At 40.3% G+C, this 21595-nt stretch overlaps 1 protein-coding gene across 1 annotated transcript in view; it reads left to right on the top strand.

Annotated features, from left to right (window-relative positions):
- The first annotated feature begins 5375 nt into the window (after positions 1-5375).
- RHOH (ras homolog family member H) overlaps positions 5376-21595 on the top strand; it is a 41634-nt gene continuing 25414 nt past the window's right edge. Inside the window, exon 1 of the mRNA XM_055587456.1 lies at positions 5376-5524. The gene's annotated coding sequence lies outside the window, so the exon portion shown is untranslated. The remainder of the gene's footprint in view (positions 5525-21595) is intronic.

Here is a 21595-nt window from a genome sequence, read left to right on the forward strand (position 1 = left end):
TGTGGTTTGCAGTTCCCAGGCTCTAGAGCACAGGCTCATTAGTTGTGGCTCAGTGGCTTTGTTGCCTCATGGCATGTGGAATCTTCTTGAACAAGGAATTGAACCCATATCCCGTGCATTGGCAGGCGGACTCTTAACCACTGGACCACCAAGAAAGTCTGCTGCTTCTGCTGCTGCATCGCTTCAGTCGTGTCCGACTCTGTGTGACCCCATAGACGCCAGCCCAACAGGCTCCCCTGTCCCTGGGATTCTCCAGGCAAGAACACTGGAGTGGGTTGCCATTTCCTTCTCCAATGCATGAAAGTGAAAAGTGAAAGTGAAGTAGCTCAGTCGTGTCCGACTCTGTGCGACCCCATAGATGGCAGCCCACCAGGCTCCCCCATCCCTGGTATTCTCCAGGCAAGAACACTGGAGTGGGTTGCCATTTCCTTCTCCAATGCATGAAAGTGAAAGTGAAGTCACTCAGTCGTGTCCGACTCCTAGCGACCCCATGGACTGCAGCCCACCAGGCCCCTCCGTCCATGGGATTTTCCAGGCAAGAGTACTGGAGTGGGGGCCATTGCCTTCTCCGCCAAGAAAGTCTAGGACATTTCAAATGAAGATGTTTTTGAGAAAGCAAGTCTTGACCTTTAGTCAACTGTGTTTGGCAGAGAATCTCAGAGGAAGGGTGCTCAGAAAACAGAAAATGGACCTGTGGCTTCGGGCTTAGGCTGCTTCCCTGTCCCCACAGCCCCAGTCTCCCCCTTGGGAGGCGGCAGGGTGAAGAGCCACAACGGATGGATGGGTTGTGCGGGGGTCTTTGTTCTGCTTTTGTGGTCATGTACTTTCATGCAAATTGCTTAGCCCGCTGAGGTCTTCTTAGCTGTAAAAATATATTAAAAAATGATTACCATGTAAGACTGTGGTGAGGATTAGATGAGAGAATCAATCCATGGATCAGCAAATGGTTCATCAGTGGCTGACTGTGAGGTGCCTGAGATGCACCAATGAGCAAGGCCAGGCCCTGGGCCTCAAGGGCTCTGTGCTAAATGAGACAGGGCTGTTTGGTGAGTGCTTGGCAGTTAACAGAAGGTGCCGTGGGAGCTTATGGGAGAACACTAGTCCAACTCACAGTGTGGTGAGTGCTTGTCATGGAAGCTTCCCGAATATGGCTTATGAGAGGCAAGGTCCTACTGGGAACTCGACACCCAGGATTTCCTTCCTTCCCACCACTCTGAATTCCCCAGGGTTTCCCCTCATCTCTGTCCCCAGGCTGGGCCTCATCTCTGTTCTGAGGCCCTGTACAGCCTCAGGACTTACATACCCACAGGGGTGTGGGTGTGTGTAAGCATGTAGCGTGTACATGTATTTTAGGTTATTTGCTTCCTCCCCTCACCACTACCCCTGTCTGTTAAAAGAACGAGAGAGAGCGAGCTAGAGTCAGAGAGAGAAAGATTTCCAGAAAAGGGAAAAAGTTAGATAGCTGTCTCCCAGCCTTCTCCTACTCCCCTTCAGAAAACCTCCTCTGACATTAAAATATATGTGAAGAGTTTTATATATTAAAAATATGTTTAGTGAAGACTAAAGATATATAAGAGGCAAGAGGAAAAACCGTTTCTCGCTGTCAGGAGCGAGAGGCTGCACAAAGCCTGACTCTATGAGAACATCTAAAACTACAATTACCTACACAGAGAGAGCAAGGCCATCAGAAGAGGCAGTGGGGGTGGTGGGGTGGGGCGGGAGCCGGGGAGCCAAGAAGGAAAGGAACATCTTACAGCCAACTGGCAGTACTCTTCCCAGCACCAGCCAGAGCGGGTGGGAGCTCTTGGGCCTTCAGACACACCCTGATTACCCTGCCCTGGAGTATGTATGTTCTTTTGTGAAGAAAATGCACAAGGCCCAACGCCCTGAAATTACAAACCAGCCTGTGGTGCCTTTTGCTTTGTTTCCCAAAGGGCAAAGTCTTGCCTTCTTATGGAGGTGAAGCGGGGCTACCCCTGGAGGCAGCTGTCCTTGCTCAAGGACACTCCTCTGCTTTTTCAAGGGGCGCTGGGTCACTGAGAAAACCACTGGATCTCTTCCTGGAAGTACCACCAATTTTCAGCTCTTTGCTGCCTTCAATTTTTTAGAAGCTCAGATGAGAAAACAATTTTATTCTGAATTTGCAGAAGCATTTCTGAAATCTATTTTCATCTCTGCATTAAATTGGCATATCGAATCAGGACCCTCTCTGATGTGCCCCTGGGACTGCTTTTAGTCAAGTTTTTCATGAGATGAAATCAGCCTATTTTACACTGAGGAAAAATGTGAGGAGCCATCTCTAGAGCTTGTGGCTGGCTGGGTTTAGTTTAAGGGTGGCATTTCACTTCGGTTGTGATGTCCTATGAGAATGCAGGTGCCAAGTTTCTCTTAGCACTCTCTCAGCACCGAAGAGCCAGGAAGCCCTCCTCATCCTGAGCAATGTGCTCAGTTTTTAGCGTGGTAGTGTTTACTGCTTCACACCAGTTGCTTAAATGCTTAGAACTACATGGTATTTTCATTTTCTCATTCAACCTTACCCCTGGCTTTAGCTTAATTTTCATCTTCATTTCTTTTGGCTTCATCTTTTTTGTTTTAATTTGCTTTATTTTGCTAAGGTATATGTATTTTTATATGCCTCCCTAAATCTTTTGATGACCCAAATAGAGGTAAATAAAGTATCCACCAGCCATATGTTCTGCTTACCTAGTAACATTATGATGGTGATCTGACTTTTCTGGGAAATTTTTCTAAAAGGAAATATGTGCTTATCAGAGGGCTCAAGGATCTCACCTCCCAGACTGAGTTCTTATTGCACCTTAAAAATTGATGCCTGGTTTCAGGGGTTAATGAGTCTCCTATGGACTTAGTAGTTATATGAGCATCTCTGAGAATGCTCATTTTTCACCACTTACGCCTGTCATCGTTACACACCAGACACATCAATCCTCTTTTACTTCCTTGAACATGCCAAGCATTTTCCCACCTCAGGGCCTTTACACATTATTATTGCCTCTGATTGAAATGTCTTTCCTTTTACTCCCTTTAGTAGAGTACTAAGTACTAGAAAGTAGTACTACTCCCTACTTTCCTTCTACTCCTCTTTTTCAGCAATAGAGAGGTAACTTTACATTATAATAATGGGGGGAATTTATACTGATGCCCAAGCCCCAAGTCAGACAAATCAAACATGGGGGGAGATCCCCCCCATCTAGGGCATGGGGCCTAGGTGCTGATATACCTATGTAATTTTTTGCCTGTTGGTATTGCATTAGAGTTCTTAGTTCCCCGACCAGGGATTGAACCCATGCCCCCTTGCAGTGGGAGTGCCAAGGCCTAACCACTGAGCTGCCAGGGAATTCCCTAGGTACTGGTATTTTTCAAAAGCTTCTCAGTCAGGGTTGAGATTCACAACTTCAAGTCTCACTTTGATTGTCAGATACACAAAGAGGCCCTCCTTGACCACCACCCCTGGGATGTGCATCTTGTCTTGCTCTCTAGTTCAACTTCTTTTCTGATTCCTTTGCAATAGTTATTACAATCTGTACTGATACATTTGTATGAATGTTTCTGTTTCCTCTGACTAGGATGCAGGTGCTGAGAGCACAGGGAATATGTCTGTCTCAGCCTTTGTGTTTCTCTTCAGTTCACGGTATCAGGCACATAACAGAATTCCACGTCTGCAACACTGAGGGCATGAGGGTGGCCCTCAGATGATGCATGCAGATCTGAGTGGCTCTCTGAAAGTCAGTCGAGTCTCCCTGGGATATTACAAAAGAATCCATGTTAACATTCAGTAGCTATCCTAACTGGCTAAAAGGTTGTACACACTTCGTTTCAACTGACTCTGGTGTCCCAGGATTTTTCGAGTGAGATTTTTTTTTTTCTTTTGGCTATGCCTTGAGGCATGTGGGATCTTAGTTCCCTAACCAGTGATTGAACCTGTGTCCCTGCAGTGGAAATGCAGAGTCCTAACCACTGGACTGCCCAGGAAGTCCCTGGAGTGAGATTTATAAATAGATCCTGACTCACAGCATTTCCTTTATATCCCCATCTTTCCCCTTCACTTGACTTTGACCATTATGAGTGAGAGATTCCATTTTGGAAAATCCCATGGACGGAGGAGCCTGGTAGGCTGCAGTCCATGGGGTTGCTAAGAGTTGGATACAACTGAGCGACTTCACTTTGACTTTTCCCTTTCATGCATTGGAGAAGGAAATGGCAACCCACTCCAGTGTTCTTGCCTAGAGAATCCCAGGGATGGGGGAGCCTGGTGGGCTGCCGTCTATGGGGTCGCACAGAGTCGGACACGACTGAAGCGACTTAGCAGCACAGCAGCAGCAGCAGCACCCTCCCCTACCCTAGCACTGGACTTTGCACACAGTAGGGGTTCTATAAATGCTTGTTAACTTGAGTGGAGTTGATTTTATCCTTTTGGCGTGTGGCATTTTGACAAAGACTTCACCCTGGGAGGTAGCATTGATTAGTTAGGGATTTGAGGCGGGTGTAGGGGGGAGACTGTGACCACATCATGAAAGTTAAATGTATTGGTACAGGCAACTCAGTCATAATCTAAGTATGTGCAGATGGTCTCTACACCTGGATTGCACTGGAGGCAGACGTGTAAATTTGGGTTTGGAGGCAAGTAATGAAACTCCGAGGAGTCTGAAAACAACTCTTAGTCACGTATCTCACAACACAGGTGTGGGTCCATCCAAGGGTAAATGTGTGGCGGGGCTGTCTGAGCTCTCACTAAGGCTGAGTCTGTCCTTTTCAGATTGCTGTTTGGTAGTTATTAATAAAACAAAGTGAATCACCCACCTACCGCTTTCCCTCCATAGTCAGTATGTTCACCAAGTTGACTTGAAGATATAAGGTGCTTTTTCCTAAGTTTCAATGAACCAAGACCAGTCTGTGGAGTGGCCCTGTGGCCTTTTTTTTTTTTTTCCCTTGGTTTGTTTCACTTCCTTAAGGAATCATCTTGGTTTTTTACTTTTCCTTTCCACAATTTTAAGTAGGTGGTTTGCTGGTGGGAAACTGGGGAAAGGGGAGTGGGAAATGGTCCCCCGAGAAGTGATAAATTCAACACAAATCTGCCATACAGCAAAGGTCTTATTCTGTCCCTCATCTGGGGAAGTTTTCATATTGTCATGGAGGAAAACACACGTGCACACACACATACACACATCACTAAACCCACACAAATGAAACCCTCTCTTCGGAGAAGCCAGCTACAGGAAATTGACTTATGCACAGGAACTTGCTAATCTCTTTTGTCACATTCGGATTGTTCCTGCTGCCTCAGTCACCACTCACACCAAACCCAATCATCTTGGGTTTGATTCTCTACCAGCCCAGCTCTCAAAATTTTAGGTCTTCCAATGCAAGAAAAGATAGATCCTAGAAGGAAATCTTAGCAGTGAAATGGCTTGGGCTGCTTTTGTTTTTACTTACCTGCACTGAACAAATTTGGCTTCCGGAGTCAGTCATTTTGGTGTCAAGAAATTTCTTCGGCATTCTACAACAGGTAAGACTTTGACTTCTTTAAAAATATTTATTCACTGTCAAAAGAAATCTTTCTGATTTTATTTAGCTTTTACTATAGATTCAACATAGTGATTACTCTGTTCAACTTGTTGTGAAGTATAGAACTGTGTTACTCAGGCAAAGGGAGTTAGTCTGATATCCATCTACTCCCCATGCCTGCCCAAGTCTAACAGGATGCATTTAGTTTCTGAAACATCAAACATTATATAGTTGGCTTTTTGGTTTTCCAGATAGTCTCCTAGAGAATTCATATGCTTATAATTGGCTATGATTGAGTTCAAATATTTTGATAGTTTAAATATCATCCTGTTTGATGAAGTAAATCCAAAGATCCTCTAAACTGTGAAAATATGAGTTTAAAAATTTTCTAATTCAGAAAAGAAACAGAACCAAAATCCAAATGATGTAGATTCATATCTGAAATTCCTAGCTTGTTGGTTTCACCTATTCTCAATGCTAAAGTCCCTTTTTCTAAAAGTGATATTTGATGTATAAGTACATATTTTTAAATGAAATCAAATTTAGTTTTTTGAAGTGGTCTGATTTGGAGATATGCTGTGAGGTACCACTTGGTAGCCTGGGTTGTAACTAAATAAAGTTAGAGAAATCACTGGTTTGGGTTTCTTTACTAAATTAAAGCTAATATTGAAATATTCAAGAAAGCAGCAAGTAGTTGATTATCACTTGTTGATTCTAAACTGGTGCTATGAAGAATGTAAGAGAAATGTAAAGATTCTCTATTTTGAAGGATCTAGTAGATGTGATAAGAACTAAAATCCAGGAAGCAGTGCAAGATGGGAATTAAGGAATAGATGGAATGACCATAGGTTGTAAGAGTTATAGGAATTCTGAGAATGAGATTTGAGGGAAAGCTCGAGTAGTCTGAAAGACACAGGACTTGGAAAGATGAGAGATTTGAGTAGATGGAAAGGGGGTTAATTCACACTGGAAAAATTGTGTGGGCAAAGGCACAAAGGTGAGACTGACTAGAAGATGACCATCCCACTTAAGGAAATTGACCTGAGAAAAGATGAAAGCTTGTTTTACACTTTGGTAGGAAATAAGGTTGAAAAATTAAGGTGTAGATGGGTTATGGAAGACCTAGAGAGGCAAGGCTGCTGAGGAGAAGAGTCTACTCCATTCAGTGGCTGTCTAGTATTCTTAGCCCTTTGGGCACTTCTTTCTCAGCACTTATAGCTCTAACAATTCCATGTGCAAGGTTGCCTCGGGATCCTTGCTTGTTCATGCTCCGGGCTTCCTCATGTATCTCCCACATCTGTGATTCCCCACTTGCCCTCCCTCTACTGTCTTCCCCTTGTACATTGTTAATGCAGAGAAAGATTTGTGTGGCTTACGGTACCTATAAGACCTCCATTTTTGGTTACAACCTGCTAAGGAGACCCTTCAATCATTTGGTAATTGAAGTAGACTTCCTCTTGAGCGGACAAGCTGGTTGACTGATTATAAGCAAGTCTCCATTCTTCAACAGTCAGACCCCAAATCTCATCTGTTACTTCCTTGGTGTGTCTGAATGATAAGTTGTGGATATGCTGCAGTTCTTTCCCTAATGATTCTGAATACTTTTTTCCCCGGACTATGAAATATCTGCATCCACATAATAATGAAAGCACCTTCCAGAATACAAACCCAGACTTTGGAGCTAGATTGCCTTGTGTTGAATCCTGGTGCTGTTGCTTCTCACCTATGAGAACCTCAGACACATTACTTAACTTCTTTAATCCTCATTAAAAAAAATATGTAAAGTAGCTCTAACAATAAATTAAAATATCTACTTCAGAGGTTGGTTGTAGGGATAAAAGAGATAAAAACATGTAAAGCATTTAGCCTAGTGCCTGGGATAAAATAAACTCTCAGTAAGTGTAGCTATTACAATTCTTATCAAGAATGGGGATACTAGAATGAAGATGGCATGGTCCCTGGCTTAGGAACAACATATCTGTAAAGTTACTTTTTTAATGCCAGTATTCCTTTCAAAGGAAAGTGGGATTGATAGGTAGAGGCTGAGATTTAACATTTTTTTTAGCACTAAGAATAGACAAGGCACAGGGTTAGATGTATTACAGTGGTAATGTACATGAGAAAAGGGAAACAAGATTAGAAATAGATTTTTTAAGCCTTTCCTTAGCAAATTCTCAGACTTATAAGACAACTCTCTGAGTGACTGCTATACTATTTGTGGACATCTGTGGTTGATGCTCACTGAATGCTTTGGGTGGAATTATAGAGTACTTGGAATTAGAGATAAATGAGTAACTTGCTTGGGCTGTTTAAGTGAAATTATGTATTTTAATTTTAGTGCTGAGAAGGCACTGCTAAAAATCCATTTCTATTTAGGAATCTGGACCATTTTGACAATGAATGCCCATAGTGCTTATTTAAATTCTGGATGCTTGGATCTGGACAAAAGCCAAGATTAAAAAGCATCTTGCTTTCCCATTCTGCTCTCCAGATCAGAGATTCTTTTGGCTTTAGAAAACGCCCTTTAAAAATGGGTATATGGCCAGTATACTCATTATGCAGGAGATTCTCAACTGCACATGTAGATTATTTTGGTTTTATCATAATTTTTTTTTAATAGAGCTCCACTATATTCTCAGGGTGGAAATTTGGGGGCTTTGTGTATGTAAAGGGAGGACACAAGTTCAGATGGATACCAAAGTGGAACATGCTACAAAGCAGCCTCACAGTATCGAATGCTGGGCTGGGCAGTGAGGGGTGGGGATCAGAGATGGAAAGGATGAACAGAGGGACGTGGAAGGTGCCAGAATTAAGGCTTCTCCTCTGAGGCTTTTCAGTCATTTGACTCCAACTGCTGCTTGAATGCCCTAAGCAACTTCTTGATGCCTCGTGTAGAAAGTCATCATACTGTTTCCAGATTTGGATCATTGTTCAGAGACGGTTTGATTTGTCTGGTTTTGGCCTGGAATCATAGTTCCTCAAGTTGGCTGGACATCAAAACCCTTTGAGAAGATTTTCAAAAATAGCAATTCTCTTGTATCACACCCCAGTCCTGGAGTCAGGTCCAGGAATCTGTGTGATAAAAATACACATTTTTTCCCCACTCAAGTGACTTAGAGACAATTGTTCTATAGGTGAGCATTTGGGAGCCATTGATCCAAAACTCTCCTACCAGGGCCCCAGCACCGAGATGGTAAGTTGAGTAAGTGCTGAAAAGAGGTAAAACCATCTTCCCTCTATTGCTAGTAACGTGCGTGTGTGTTAGTTGTTTAGTCATGTCCAACTCTTTGTGACCCCATGGACTATATAGCCTGCCATGCTCTTCTGCCCATGGAATTCTCCAGGCAAGAATACTAGAGTGGGTAACCATTCTCTTCTCCAGAGGATCTTCCTGACCCAGGGATTGAAACCAGGTCTCCTGCATTATAGGCAGATTCTTTACCGTCCAAGCCACCAGGGAAGCCCTTGTTAATATCACACAAAAGCATTTTCCTTTGTTTCGAATTTATTTCTTAGGAGAATTTCTGGAAGTGGGATGATTTGGTCAAGTATGTATGTTTAGAGTTTTTGTTAACCATATTTACATGTTAACTTGAAAATGTAGGGTGCTACTTGAAAAATCCTGAAGTGTTATAGACGTGTAGAGACTATTCAGTGTCACTCACGGAAAGCCCAAAGACAGGAATTTGCTTTCACATGCTGCTGCTGCTGCTGCTAAGTTGCTTCAGTTGTGTCCGACTCTGTGTGACCCCATAGACAGCAGGCCACCAGGCTCCCTCGTCCCTGGGATTCTCCAGGCAAGAACACTGGAGTGGGTTGCCATTTCTTTCTCCAATGCGGCTTTCACATGAGATAGTGCCAAATCACTCTCCCACGTCTCTCTTCCAGTAAAACACAATACTAATGAATTACTTTTGGAAGAAAATTTCAAAGCATTACGGAATACTTGATTGCTTCTTTGAGCATAAGTTGAAGTCTTCTAATCACTACATTAGTTTCCTGTAAAACTGAAGTCAGCAGTGACCTCTTCCCCATTTCGTAGAAAAGAAAACCAACGAAGACAGTGGTTAGGTAACATCAATATGGTTCTCATAATATGTGCCATGAGAACTACATATAGTTATCCATTCAGTCATTGTTCAAGTAAATAAATGATTGAGTGCTTTTTAATAGGTGACCCATGGAAAAACACCAGTAAAATGAATGGATGAAGAGTGTATTACCCAAATTGGGGGAGAGTGGGCAGAATGAATTTACTCACATAGACTTCCTGTTCTTCTCTCTCTCTCTCTTTTTTTTTTTTTGGATTATGTTTTATTCATTATGCATTATCATAATTTGCTAACTTAAAAGCATGGCTATTGCTTATGGCACAGATGGAATCAGGTGAATTTTCAATGGCTTCCATGAAAAAAAAAAGGTGTGCTTTTGCAAAATATCTAGTGAGATATAGGCAATATCTAGTGAGATATATGTGGGAGCCTGTACTTGCTTGCAAGAACTGATTGTGTTATTCCAGAAAATTTCCAAACCAGTTGTTAAACAGTCACTATTGAAAATTAAATTCTATAAATCCCAGTTCAATAATTTATATTAAAAATAAATGTAATATTCAAAAAACTTATTACTCCTATTATTTACAATATTTTTCTGTCATCTGTGCTTTTGAAGTTATCGTCTCCAATTTATCTGTGTGATAGAAATATTATAATGATGTGATATATATATTATATCAATATATCATATAATGATGCTATGAAACATCTGTATTAAGTGATATCATGTTCAGAACTTGTAATTGGACCCGATAGGGGTATTTATACCACAAAATTGGCAAATGCTATAAATCAAACTCCACCCTTTTTTCTTTTCCTTTGAGAAAAATCTATTAAATAAACATTTACCAGCATATTGCTTAGGAAATGTATAAAATACAACCATGGCAACTTGGCAATATGTGTCAAGAGCTATCCAAATGCTCATACACTTTGATCCATTAATTCTACCTCTGGGAATTTATTCTAAATAAATAATTCAAAGAAGGAAAATAGTAACATGCATGAACTGTATTGTTCATTATGTATTGTTATTATGACACTGTATTGTTATTAGGACAGAATAATCCAAAAATAGCCTAAATAATAACCAAAAGTGATCTGGCAGCACTAATATCTGTGCAATATTTTATAGTCTTAAAGGTCATCATTAACAGTAGCTATGAAAATATATTTGATATGGTGTTAAATTAGAAAATCAGGATTACAGTTTTCATGTCACATTCTGGTTTTGTTATGAATAAGGATGAAATGTGAACCCCAAAAAATAAAGCATTTATGTTAGAATGGTGAGATACTAGAATTTTGTTTTTAGTTCATGTATTGTAGGAGTGGTGTGTGCCTTAAAAATGCGGAGAAAGACTGTAAATAAGCAGTTTTAAGTAGTCTTAATATTTAAGGGCAAGGCTAAGAGGAGTTTTGTGGGCCAGATGGGGCTTGCTTTTGACATGCAAATATGTGCTGTGAACCCCAGGTGAGGTATCATAAGTGGTGTTAGGATCCAGGCAGTCTGAAGTGGTGGATGCTAAGGGGGTTTCCTTAGGGCAGCTCTGGAAGAAAGGAGCCACTGGCTGCCTGTGGAGATTGAGGAAGAGCCCAGAGAAAAGCTACTGTCAAAGGCAAGAGAGAGGGAAGAAGATTTCTTAGGAAAAGACAAAGAGATGCTGATCTCAGAGGCAAGTCAGATGAGTATGAAAGTAGTTCCATTTAGATCTCAAAACAATAGGGCTCAATCAGGAAGAAAATGATTCTTGTAAGTCATGGGTTCTCTAATCTCAGCTGGATGGATGGGGGATGTATTAACAAAAGCAGCTTTTACCTCCATGGATTCTGATCCAATTGGTCTGGAGGTTGGCAGGAATATTTTTAACTAGTCCTCTGGCCTCATAAAGATTCTGAAACAAATGGTCTGCATATCATACTTTGAGAAATGCTAATGGATTAAAGGTGATAGTTTGGGTTGGCTTAGAGAATGTGCATGCGTGTGTGTGTGTGTGTGTGTGTGTGTGTGTGTGTTTGGGAGCAAGCCTACTAATACCTTGAGGCTTAGGATCAAAAAGAGGGGTGACAACAGAGAAAGCCCCAAAGGGACAAACTATTGTGTTGAATCTATGGAAACAAACTAAAAACAGGAGGCCACACTCGTGATACCCCTTAAAGGGGAATGTAAATTATGCCGTAAAATTCCCTTCTACAGGCATTTGGACCAACTGAAAGCAGCTATGAGCAGGGGAACTACAAGAAGGAAGCACAAAGAAAAATGGTCAAATGGAGAGTTGAAGACCCATGAATATTCTATTTCAAATCATTGGGAAGTGATCATCAAGCATAAACCTGAAGGAGAATACACATTGCCGTGTTTAGAAAATGTTTGAGCTGTAGTGTATAATAATATCACATTAAAGAGGTAAAGAAAGCCTGATGTTTGATGAAATGTAGTATTTTATATAGAAAACTATAGCCCTCAAAGTAATAACATCAGACATGTGCCATAATAACAACGTATGTATCATAAAATAAACATATTGAAGTAAACGCATCGCAGTAGCAGAAGCCATCGGTACTGAGATTATTGATTTCACCTGGCTTTAAAACTTTAGTGACAGTAATAAGCTCTCAAATCATCTTTAATATTTTGGGGTTTTTCTACTTTATGCTAAAATTCTTCAATTAAAAAAAATATTTCATATTCCCTATCATCAGGGCACTAGTCTCTCAGGATGTTCATAAATTCCTCTGAGAATCTGATGAGAACCAAAGACCATATCCCTGAGAAAAAAGCCCATGTATAGAAACTGCATATTTGTCATACACTTCTAGGAGATTTAGGGATATCCTCTAGAGTGCATCCCTGGTGGCTCAGATGGTAAAGAATCTGCCTGCAATGCAGGAGAGCCGGGTTTGATCCCTGGGTCAGGAAGATCTCCTGTAGAAGGGAATGGCAACCCACCCTAGTATTTTGTCTGGAGAATTCCACTGGACAGAGGAGCCTGGCGGGCTGCAGTCCATGGGGTTGCAAAGAGTCGGACATAACTGAGCAACTAACATTCAGAGTGCATCCATGGAAGATCAGTAGTCCAGATGCCTCATATTAAGAAATCCTGCTCAGAGACTGTCAATGCAACAGAGGAGGCCTTGCAGAAGTTGCAAAAATCCTGGTCATTGCTGATGTTGGACTTAGCTGCTAGAGAGAAAAATTGACAGTAAAAAGAGGACAAGAGGGCAGGTACACATGTAGTTTTATAGCACTGGATCCTTAAGCTGGGTAAACATGTGGGGCTAGAGCTGGTTCTTGTCAGAGTATATATAAACAATATTCTAAGTCCTTAATTCTAAATTCTCTTATGTGAGGCCAAGATCAGTAGCCATTCAGGAAAATAGTCTCTAAGATTCTACTTTAATGTCTTACTGACTGTTCTGTGGTACCTACTCGGCACAAGAAATGCAGGCAGGTTTTAAATACCGATCTAGCCAACTCCAGAGTGTAGCGAGTGGTGCTCAATGAGTACTGGATACCCAGCCAGGCTACTTTTAGAGGCAAAAGGCATTATTAGCTTGTGTGTAATGTGATCACTTCGGAGTGTGAAATGTTGGTTTTCCTATCTGAAGCTGAACATCTGTTAGGGCCCTGATTTTGGAGATAGTACTTTTCCTGTGTAGCCTCTAGACCACAGAAGCCCAGTTAGCCATCTTCCATTAATGGGTATCTGACTTGCAATTTGGGGAAGTAGGTGTTTTTGGTTGAAAGTTCATGCCTTTGTTAATGTACTGTCCACTTGGACGGTGATAGGGACTTAGGCAGGGTATGGAGATTTATCCCAAATTCATCTGTTTAAACTGGTCAACTCTGTTGAAAGTGATAATGAGATGCAGGAGACTTGAGAGTGGGGGAGATACAGTATGGGGAGGGGAATTGCACCATCTTCAACCCTCTAGAGATAAAGTATATACAATTGGCTTAACAAATTGTGAAATTAGTGAAATTGTGATATTGAATCAGGCTTCTCTTGGTTTGGCATAATGTAAGGATTATACATCTTTCTTTGAGGTAGAATAGGAAAATCTGTAACAAATACCAATATATATTTAAGTAATTCGTGTACTTCACCTTCTACAACCATTTTAATTATTATAAACCCATGACTACAGCTCCTGCCAATTTCAATTCAGTGTATTCAATGTGTTTTTTGATGTATTCTGTGTATTTTATTATTATTATTTTTGGCCATGCCCACAGTGTGCAGGATACAAGTTCCCTGACTAGGGATTGAAACTGTGCCCTCTGCATTGGGAGCATAGAATGTTAGCCACTGTACTGCCAGGGAAGTCCTCATTAAGTGTATTTTAATTTAATACTTTTGCATGTGTGCCTGGTCAGTCGCTTCAGTTGTGTGTGACTCTTTGTGACTCAGTGGACTGTAGCCTGCCAGGCTCCCCTGTCCAAAGGATTCTCTAGGCAAGAATACTGGAATGGGTTTCCATGCCCTCCTCCAGGGAATCTTCCCGACCCAGGGATTGAACCCAAGTCTCCTGCATCTTCTGCATTGCAGGTGGATTTTTTTTACCTACTGAGCTACCTGGGAAGGCCCTAATACATTTAATGCATTTAAATAATAATATTGCATCATAGAATTCTCAGTTACAGCTCAGAAAACAGAAATATCCCATGTGCTCCAAAGGCCACTGGCAAACTCTTCTTCCCCTTTTCTCCTGCAGATTGCTTCCCCTGCTTCAGCATTCTGCCTAGCAACCTAATTGCTGATGTGGGAAACTGACTGACATTTGTCTTTTTCTCCATACTTTTCCTTTCTTTTCAGAGGCTCCTTTGAAAAGTAGAATCCCTACTTTTCCTTTGTTTTCCCTAGTGCTATTCCAGGTGCCTCCTTCTTAAGCACACACACAAAAAAATAAAAATAAATACACATATCTTATCATGTGCTTTTTCTCAGTTGCCACAAAAAATTCTACCTGTCTTTGTTCCAATCTTGAGCTGAAAATGATCTCAACCATGATTAAGAAGTATAAGAATGCCTGTGATTAATCCTTCTAACAAAGGAGGGCCATGTATTGGGATTCAAATTTAAATAATGTAAGACCATTGTCATCTGCTGCAAATACCCTTAAAGAGTTCAGAAATCCCTTTGGTATATTTTTTGGGGGGATAAAACCTGACTTTCCTTAAGCTCCAATGACTTTGGACTATAACTTGCTGCAATTTATATCGATAGTCATTCACTCACTCTCTCTCTTCCTCTGGCTATAATAAGGAAGTAGAAGAGGGTGTTGGAGATATATACAGGAAATAGGAGGGGAAAGGCAGAAAAACCTTACATGTTGACAGTACCACAATTTCCTACATTTGTTGATATGACAAATGATATTGTCACTCTATTCCTAGACACAAACTATCTGGTAATATTAGAAATATCTGTAATGATGTTGACTTTATAATGGGCTTCCCTGGTGGCTCAGAGGTAAAGAATCTACCTGCCATTGCAGGAGACATGGGTTCCATCCCTGGGTTGGGAAGGTCCCTTGGAGAAGGAAAATAGTAACACATATTTGTAAAAAATGTAGCATATGCTTTTAACCTAAATATATATGTATATATTTTATGAGTATTTAGGTTTTCACATATTAAAAACACCATCAGGCTAGTGCTTTCCCTCCAAAATGTGCAGAAACTATAGAAAGGTGCTTAAATGTTGCTTCTTAACATAAGAGAAATATAGCTGATGATTAAATGGATCAATTGAATTAATGATGGGCAAGCAACTTTGCTGACTCCCATAGGTATCTTTTCTTCCTTTTTGTTCTCTACATCTCAGGAAAAGAGATTTCAAGATGTAGATTATGGCAATGTTTCTATTAAATTCTAGAGCCATGAAAACACATAGGCAGTTTTGGCATCGTGACAGGGAAGTTCTACGTAAAACTTGGACCAAACGTTGAAAACCCAAACCAATAGTTTTGGATTTCCCCAAGGGCTACCCGTTTGATATGTCATCCAGGAAAGACCCAACACACACAAATATGGAAGGAAAAACAAAAGTTTTGTCTTCCAACAGGGGCTAGACTCTTGTGGTTTTCAGTTTAGAAACTAAATTGTGCAATTGCACTCAAGAAGACAAGTCACCAGCCTTTTCAGCTTAAGCTCATGTTCAACTTTTTCTTCCGATCTGTGACCAGTCAATCTTATGAAGTTATATTATCTTGAAGCTCCCTCGGATTCATTGTTCTTTTCTTTAGAGGGCTGAAGTGATCATATTTAAAATTTTTCCTACATTTACCCTGTTTGGAGTTTTCAGTGTTAGTGCTCCTTTATATATTTGGTCGTGACTGGTTTTATTTCTCAAAAGGTATGTATTTCATTATTTTACCTACCGGTTATAATTGCTTGTTTCTTTTGACAGTTTTGAAAGTGCTTAATGATTCTTACATACTAGATCTTTAACAAAGTAATTACAAAAATGTAGGGTAAATAACAAAGCAAATTCACTTGCCTTCAAAGAGTTTGATGAACTCTTTGAGTTCATCAGAGTTTGTTTAAGAGTTTGATGAACTTTTAAATTATTATCAAGTTTTTCCTTTTCCTGTAAAATAAAGGCCAAAGTACAATTTATAAATAATATCTCCAGTCAGGGAAAAAGAGTTGAATGATCCTTCTATTCACCATGTAATATGCTCTGTTCTAAATTATTATTTTAAATTACTTTAGGTGGCTATGGAAAGGCCATTCTTTTAAGAAAAATTGCAAGTAACTGGGCAGTCTGAAGGAATAGCCTTAAAATGTTCCTATCCTGTGACTGCTTCTAAGAATTGATCCTAAGAAAACAGCAAGTGTTTTACTATAAAAGCAAAGCTTTTCAACACAATAATTTTTTGAAGAATGTTTAATAGGTGAGAAAAAAATCAGAGTTTAAAATCATATATTTTTATTTAAAAAGGCTTATATATTCTTACATGAATTCAGAATATGAAGTAGATAAACCAGTATGTTAAAAGTTATCATCTAGTGTATGATAAAATTATATATGGTTTTTATGTTTCCTATATTTTCTGTGATTTGCATATATTATTTTTATAATAAAAAGGAAAAAATCTTTTTAAAAGAAAGTCAATTTATGGTGTGAGGTTAATAGTGAAACTAGTAAAATGATTTTGATGTGAGAATTATTTTGACATCTTGAAGAAAACCTAGTGCTTGATAGTCCTAAGCCTATAATTAAATGTTATCGTTTAAGATTTAAATGAGCTTTAGCTTTAAAGGGATTTCAAGTTTCTTTTATCTTGAACCTTGAAAATCACTTTTATGAGAGATTTTGGAGTTATTAAATAGGTTTGATTTATGTTTTTAAAATACGAGAATTAACTTTAACTAGTATCAGAATTTAAGTAAAATACACGATATTCAAATGATGAATATAGATGTTTATCTAAAAATTTTTTAACATGGGAAAAGATTCCCAGAGGGATCCTTTAAGAAGCACATATTCCTTATGTTTCTTAAATATTTAATTTAGAAATAATTGACTTTTAAATATTTTGAAAGATACCTACTAGGCAAATCATTTGTTATAAAGTAGCAAAATTATCTTGTAGCCTTTCATGACCATTTTTCTGCACAGTAACAGATATCTTAAAGTTTATTTGTTTCAAATGCTAAATATTCTTTCAAATGCTTTAACGTTTATTTGAAAAGTTGATAAGTGAAGGAAAGCATTTTCCTTTAAAACATGAACAAAATCTCCTGTTTGACTGCTTAATATTTCTGATCACATTTTTGTTTGCTTTTGTTTGTGCTTCTCTCTCTGGCTTTGGTTTAACAGTAATTCATGGTTATGTTAGACAAGTTATGGTTCGTGAGACACACAACATATCAGTTAGCAGAGCTTTCAGCTGCAAGTTGCACGATACCTAACAATAGCTTACAAAAAATCTGGATTCATTTCTCCCTCATAGCCAGAAGTCTGGAGGCCTGTGCCCCTGCCCCTGGTGCAGGGCTCAATGATAGTGCCTCTGCCGTTTTCCCGAGTGTCATCAGGGCTGCAGGATGAGAGATCTTGTGCCTCCATTAAGTCGTAGAGTTGGGTGATGGTAAAAAGGAGGCTGATCTGGCAGTGGCTGCTGCATTTTCTAGGAAAACAAGAGTTTTCCCAGAGATCTCCTAAACAGATATCAACTATCTTGTCATTGCTAGGACTGGGTTACATGCCCAGCCCAGGTGTGAGGAGGGTGAGGAAACAGGAAGTAGAATTGTTACATAATTGTCTTAGGCTATGCATTCCCAACAGGGAGGCAAGTGGGGAGTGTAGTAGGAGGAGGTATGGGTAGGGATGGGGTGAGGGTAGATGGGATGATGATGATGATAACTCCTATGGGGGAGAATTGTTTATTGGTGAGGAGGAGGGGCAGAAGAAAGATATTACTCTTTTTATGTATAAAGCACAGGTATGCTTGCAATACATAGAGTACATTTATGATATTAAATTTTAATGAGTGGCATGATTAGGAAAAAAGTGTCTAAAAATGCTTTGAGGCAAATGATAATGAAAAAAAGGTTGAGAAATGGTGGCTTAGGCCAAGCATGGTCCATTGCCTAAGGTCTTGCACATTGTCTTGCAACAAAATTGAATTCTATTTTTAGGAAAATATTATTGATGTATTTAGCTACACCGTGTCTTAGTTCCGACATGCAGGTTCTTTGATCTTCCTTGCGGCATATGGAGTCTTTAGTTGTAGCATATGGAGTTTAATTTCCTAACTAGAAATTGAACCCAGGCCCCTTGCATTGGGAGTGTGGAGTCTTAGCCACTGGGCCACCAGGGAAGTCCTGGATTCTATTATTAATGACAAAGAGAGGCTCAGATATTGAGTAGAAAACTAACAATGCCTGCCACAGATAATGTCATAAATTAAATTAAGGAACAACTTACATTATCTTGTAATTGGTGATCTTTTCTCACTGGATTGGCTATTTCCTAAGAATAGGAACTGTGTTCTATTCATCTTTGTATATTAGTATATAGACCCCCCAATATATATATTTTGTATGTTGAGTGGAAAAACCATTTTACTTGTTTTAAAGCTGGACCAATCACCCTAGGCAGTAATTTGAACTTATTACCCCACCCAAAAGCCTTCAGTAGCTTTCAGTTTCTTACGGGCGCAAGGTCTACCTTCTCATTCTCTTTTCCTATCATTTCCTCAGCTCTGGTCTAGGGTCCAGGCATGCTGATCCACTTTGTTCTTAAGCACATCTTTGCTCTCAGTCCTCTGTGCTTTTACACAGGCCAATCCCTTTCTTGTTACCCTTCCAAATCCTCTCCCCTTGAGACTCTCGTCTAGGTCACTTCCCCTGGGAATCCTTAGGCAGTTCCACTTGCCTAGAAGACCTTTTCCTTCATCTCCAACCTTTTTAATCCTTCTCCTCAAAACCTAGTTTAAGCCCTGTTTTCTTGCAAGTTCTTTTTTTTTTTAATTAAAAAAATTAAAGAATTGGAGGGTAATTGCTTTACAATGTCGTGTTGGTTTTTGCCATACAACAACGTCAATCAGCCATAATGAGAAGGAAATGGCAACACTTGCCTAGAGAATCCCATGGAGAGAGGAGCCTGGTGGGCTACAGTCCATGAGATCACAAGCCTCATATATATATATGGGCTTCCCTCATGGCTCAGTTGGTAAGTCATCTGCCTGCAATGCAGGAGGCCCAGGTTCAATTCCTGGGTTGAGATCTCCCGAGAAGGAAATGGCAACCCACTCAAGTATTCTTGCCTGGAGAATCCCATGGACAGGGGAGCCTGGCAGGCTACAGTCCTCGGAATCACAAGAGTCCAACATGACTTAGCGACTAAACCACCAACCACCACCACCATATATATATATTTATATCCCTTCCCTTTGCAAGTTGTTTACAGTGCCCCCAGCCCATGCACATTTCCATCCTTTTTTCTTTTTTTCCCCCTTCCTTCCTTCTGTTTCTTTTTTTTAAAAATAATTCCAATTCTTTTAAAATCCTATAGTGTTTATGATCTGTTTCACTCTTTGGTGTACTTAATTAATTGTGTGTGTGTGCGCACGCGTGCGTGCATGTGTGCACATGTGTGCTCAGTCCTATCCAACTCTTGCGGCCCCATGGACTGTAGCCTGCTAGGTTCCGCTGTCCATGGAATTTTCCAGGCAAGAATACTGGAGCAGGTTGCCATTTCCTAATGCAATAGATCTTCCTGATCCAGGGATCGAAACTGTGTCTTACATCTCCTACACTGGCAGGAGAATTCTTTACCACTGTGCCACTTGGGAAACCCCAATTAAGTAATTAAGTGTAGTGGTAAAGAACTCACCTGCCAATGCAGGAAACATAAGAGACTCAGGTTCTGACCCTGGATCGGGAAGATCCCCTGGAGAAGGAAATGGCAACACTTTCCTAGAGAATCCCATGGAGAGAGGCGCCTGGTGGGCTACAGTCCATGAGGTCGCAGAGAGTCAGACACAACTGAAGTAGCCTAGCACACACGCACATAATGTCTTTAATGTTAGTTACCTGACTCGAGCATCTATATCTTGTCTTCACAATGGGCTAAATTCCAGGAGAGCAAGGAATCTCTCACAATGTCCACTGTAGTGCTGTGCTTCTAGAAAGCAATTGGTAAAAGCTTGTTATAATAGCTAAAAGTGACAAACATCAATAGATGAGAGCCAGTAAGTAGCTGGACGTGGGTTTCTTTGCAGTTCTAAAACCCACTGTACACTATTTGTGTTTTAACATAAATAACCAACATCGTGGGAATTCACTTATAAGAGACAAGCCTAAAGGCCAGATTTAGGAGCTGGAAACGGTTCACTAGCTTGATTCTGCCTTCCATTTCCTGATCTTCTCTGCATGAGAGAATTGGAGGTGTGGAGGCAGGGTGTAAAGCTCAGGGTTTTGGAGTTAAGCAGGGTCAAGTTATTTAATTTCTCTGGCTCTCAGTCATCACATTTGTAAAATGGGGATAGTACTATTTTCCTTGTGGGACTATCGTGAGGATAAAACGAGGTCAGATATGAAGGTGCTTGCCTCAGGCACCATGGCACTCAATAAGTGGAGCTGTGGATGGCTTGGTTTATCCACCTGATGCTTCAGGGGCAATATATCTTTGTTTTACTGAGTTTACCTCTTAGCATTCCCCTGAAGAGAAATAGTCACTTAGGTATACTTATTTAAAAGGTATTTCTACTTAAGGAGTTGGAATAGGAGTAGTATCTACATTTCATAACATTTCAAGCTGGAATGAAACCCTCCTATCTTATACTCAATGAAAGAAAGCACCTAGAGGTGAGTGGTTACTTCTGGTTACAAGGCCAATGACAGAGATGAAATTGAACCCAAATATCCTGACTCCTGATTAGGGCTTTCGCCTCTAGACTAGGGTTTTGTTTTGGGGGGACAATTTTGTGTGTGTGTGTGTGTGTGAGCCAAAGCTGCTTCACATGTAAACTGGGGATATTAATATAATAATTATATTTTCCAGATTGTGAAGGTAAAATGAAAAGCTGTATGGGAATGCTGTACTTAGCTATGTAACACTGTTTTTCCAATTTGACTGCTTCTGATGACTCGTACTTTGAAAATTGCCTCCCTGGTTCTTCCCAGACCTATTGAATGTGAATGTCCCCGTGAGGTGCCCAGGAAAACATTTTAAACAAACTCTGATTTTGAGGATTCTCACATTTGGGGATCTCTGACTTCACCTCCTAGACGTTGATCAGTTTATCTGTAAACTGAGGGAATTCTCTGGTGGTACAGTGGTTAGGACTAGGTGCTTCACTGCTGTGGCTCCAGGTTCAATCCCTGGTTGGGGAGTTAAGACCCTACGTGGCATGACCAAAGGAAAAAAAATTTTTAATCTGTAAATTGAGAATAATGATACTTCCTAGGGCTAATGGTATATCACATCACTGTGGGGCAAGTGCAGTGAATAAATACCAAGTGTTTCTTTAATACTGTAGTCAGTATTATATTATACTGAGAC

This window comes from Bubalus kerabau, chromosome 7 (genome assembly GCF_029407905.1).
Source record: "Bubalus kerabau isolate K-KA32 ecotype Philippines breed swamp buffalo chromosome 7, PCC_UOA_SB_1v2, whole genome shotgun sequence".
In the NCBI taxonomy this organism is placed as follows: domain Eukaryota; kingdom Metazoa; phylum Chordata; class Mammalia; order Artiodactyla; family Bovidae; genus Bubalus; species Bubalus kerabau.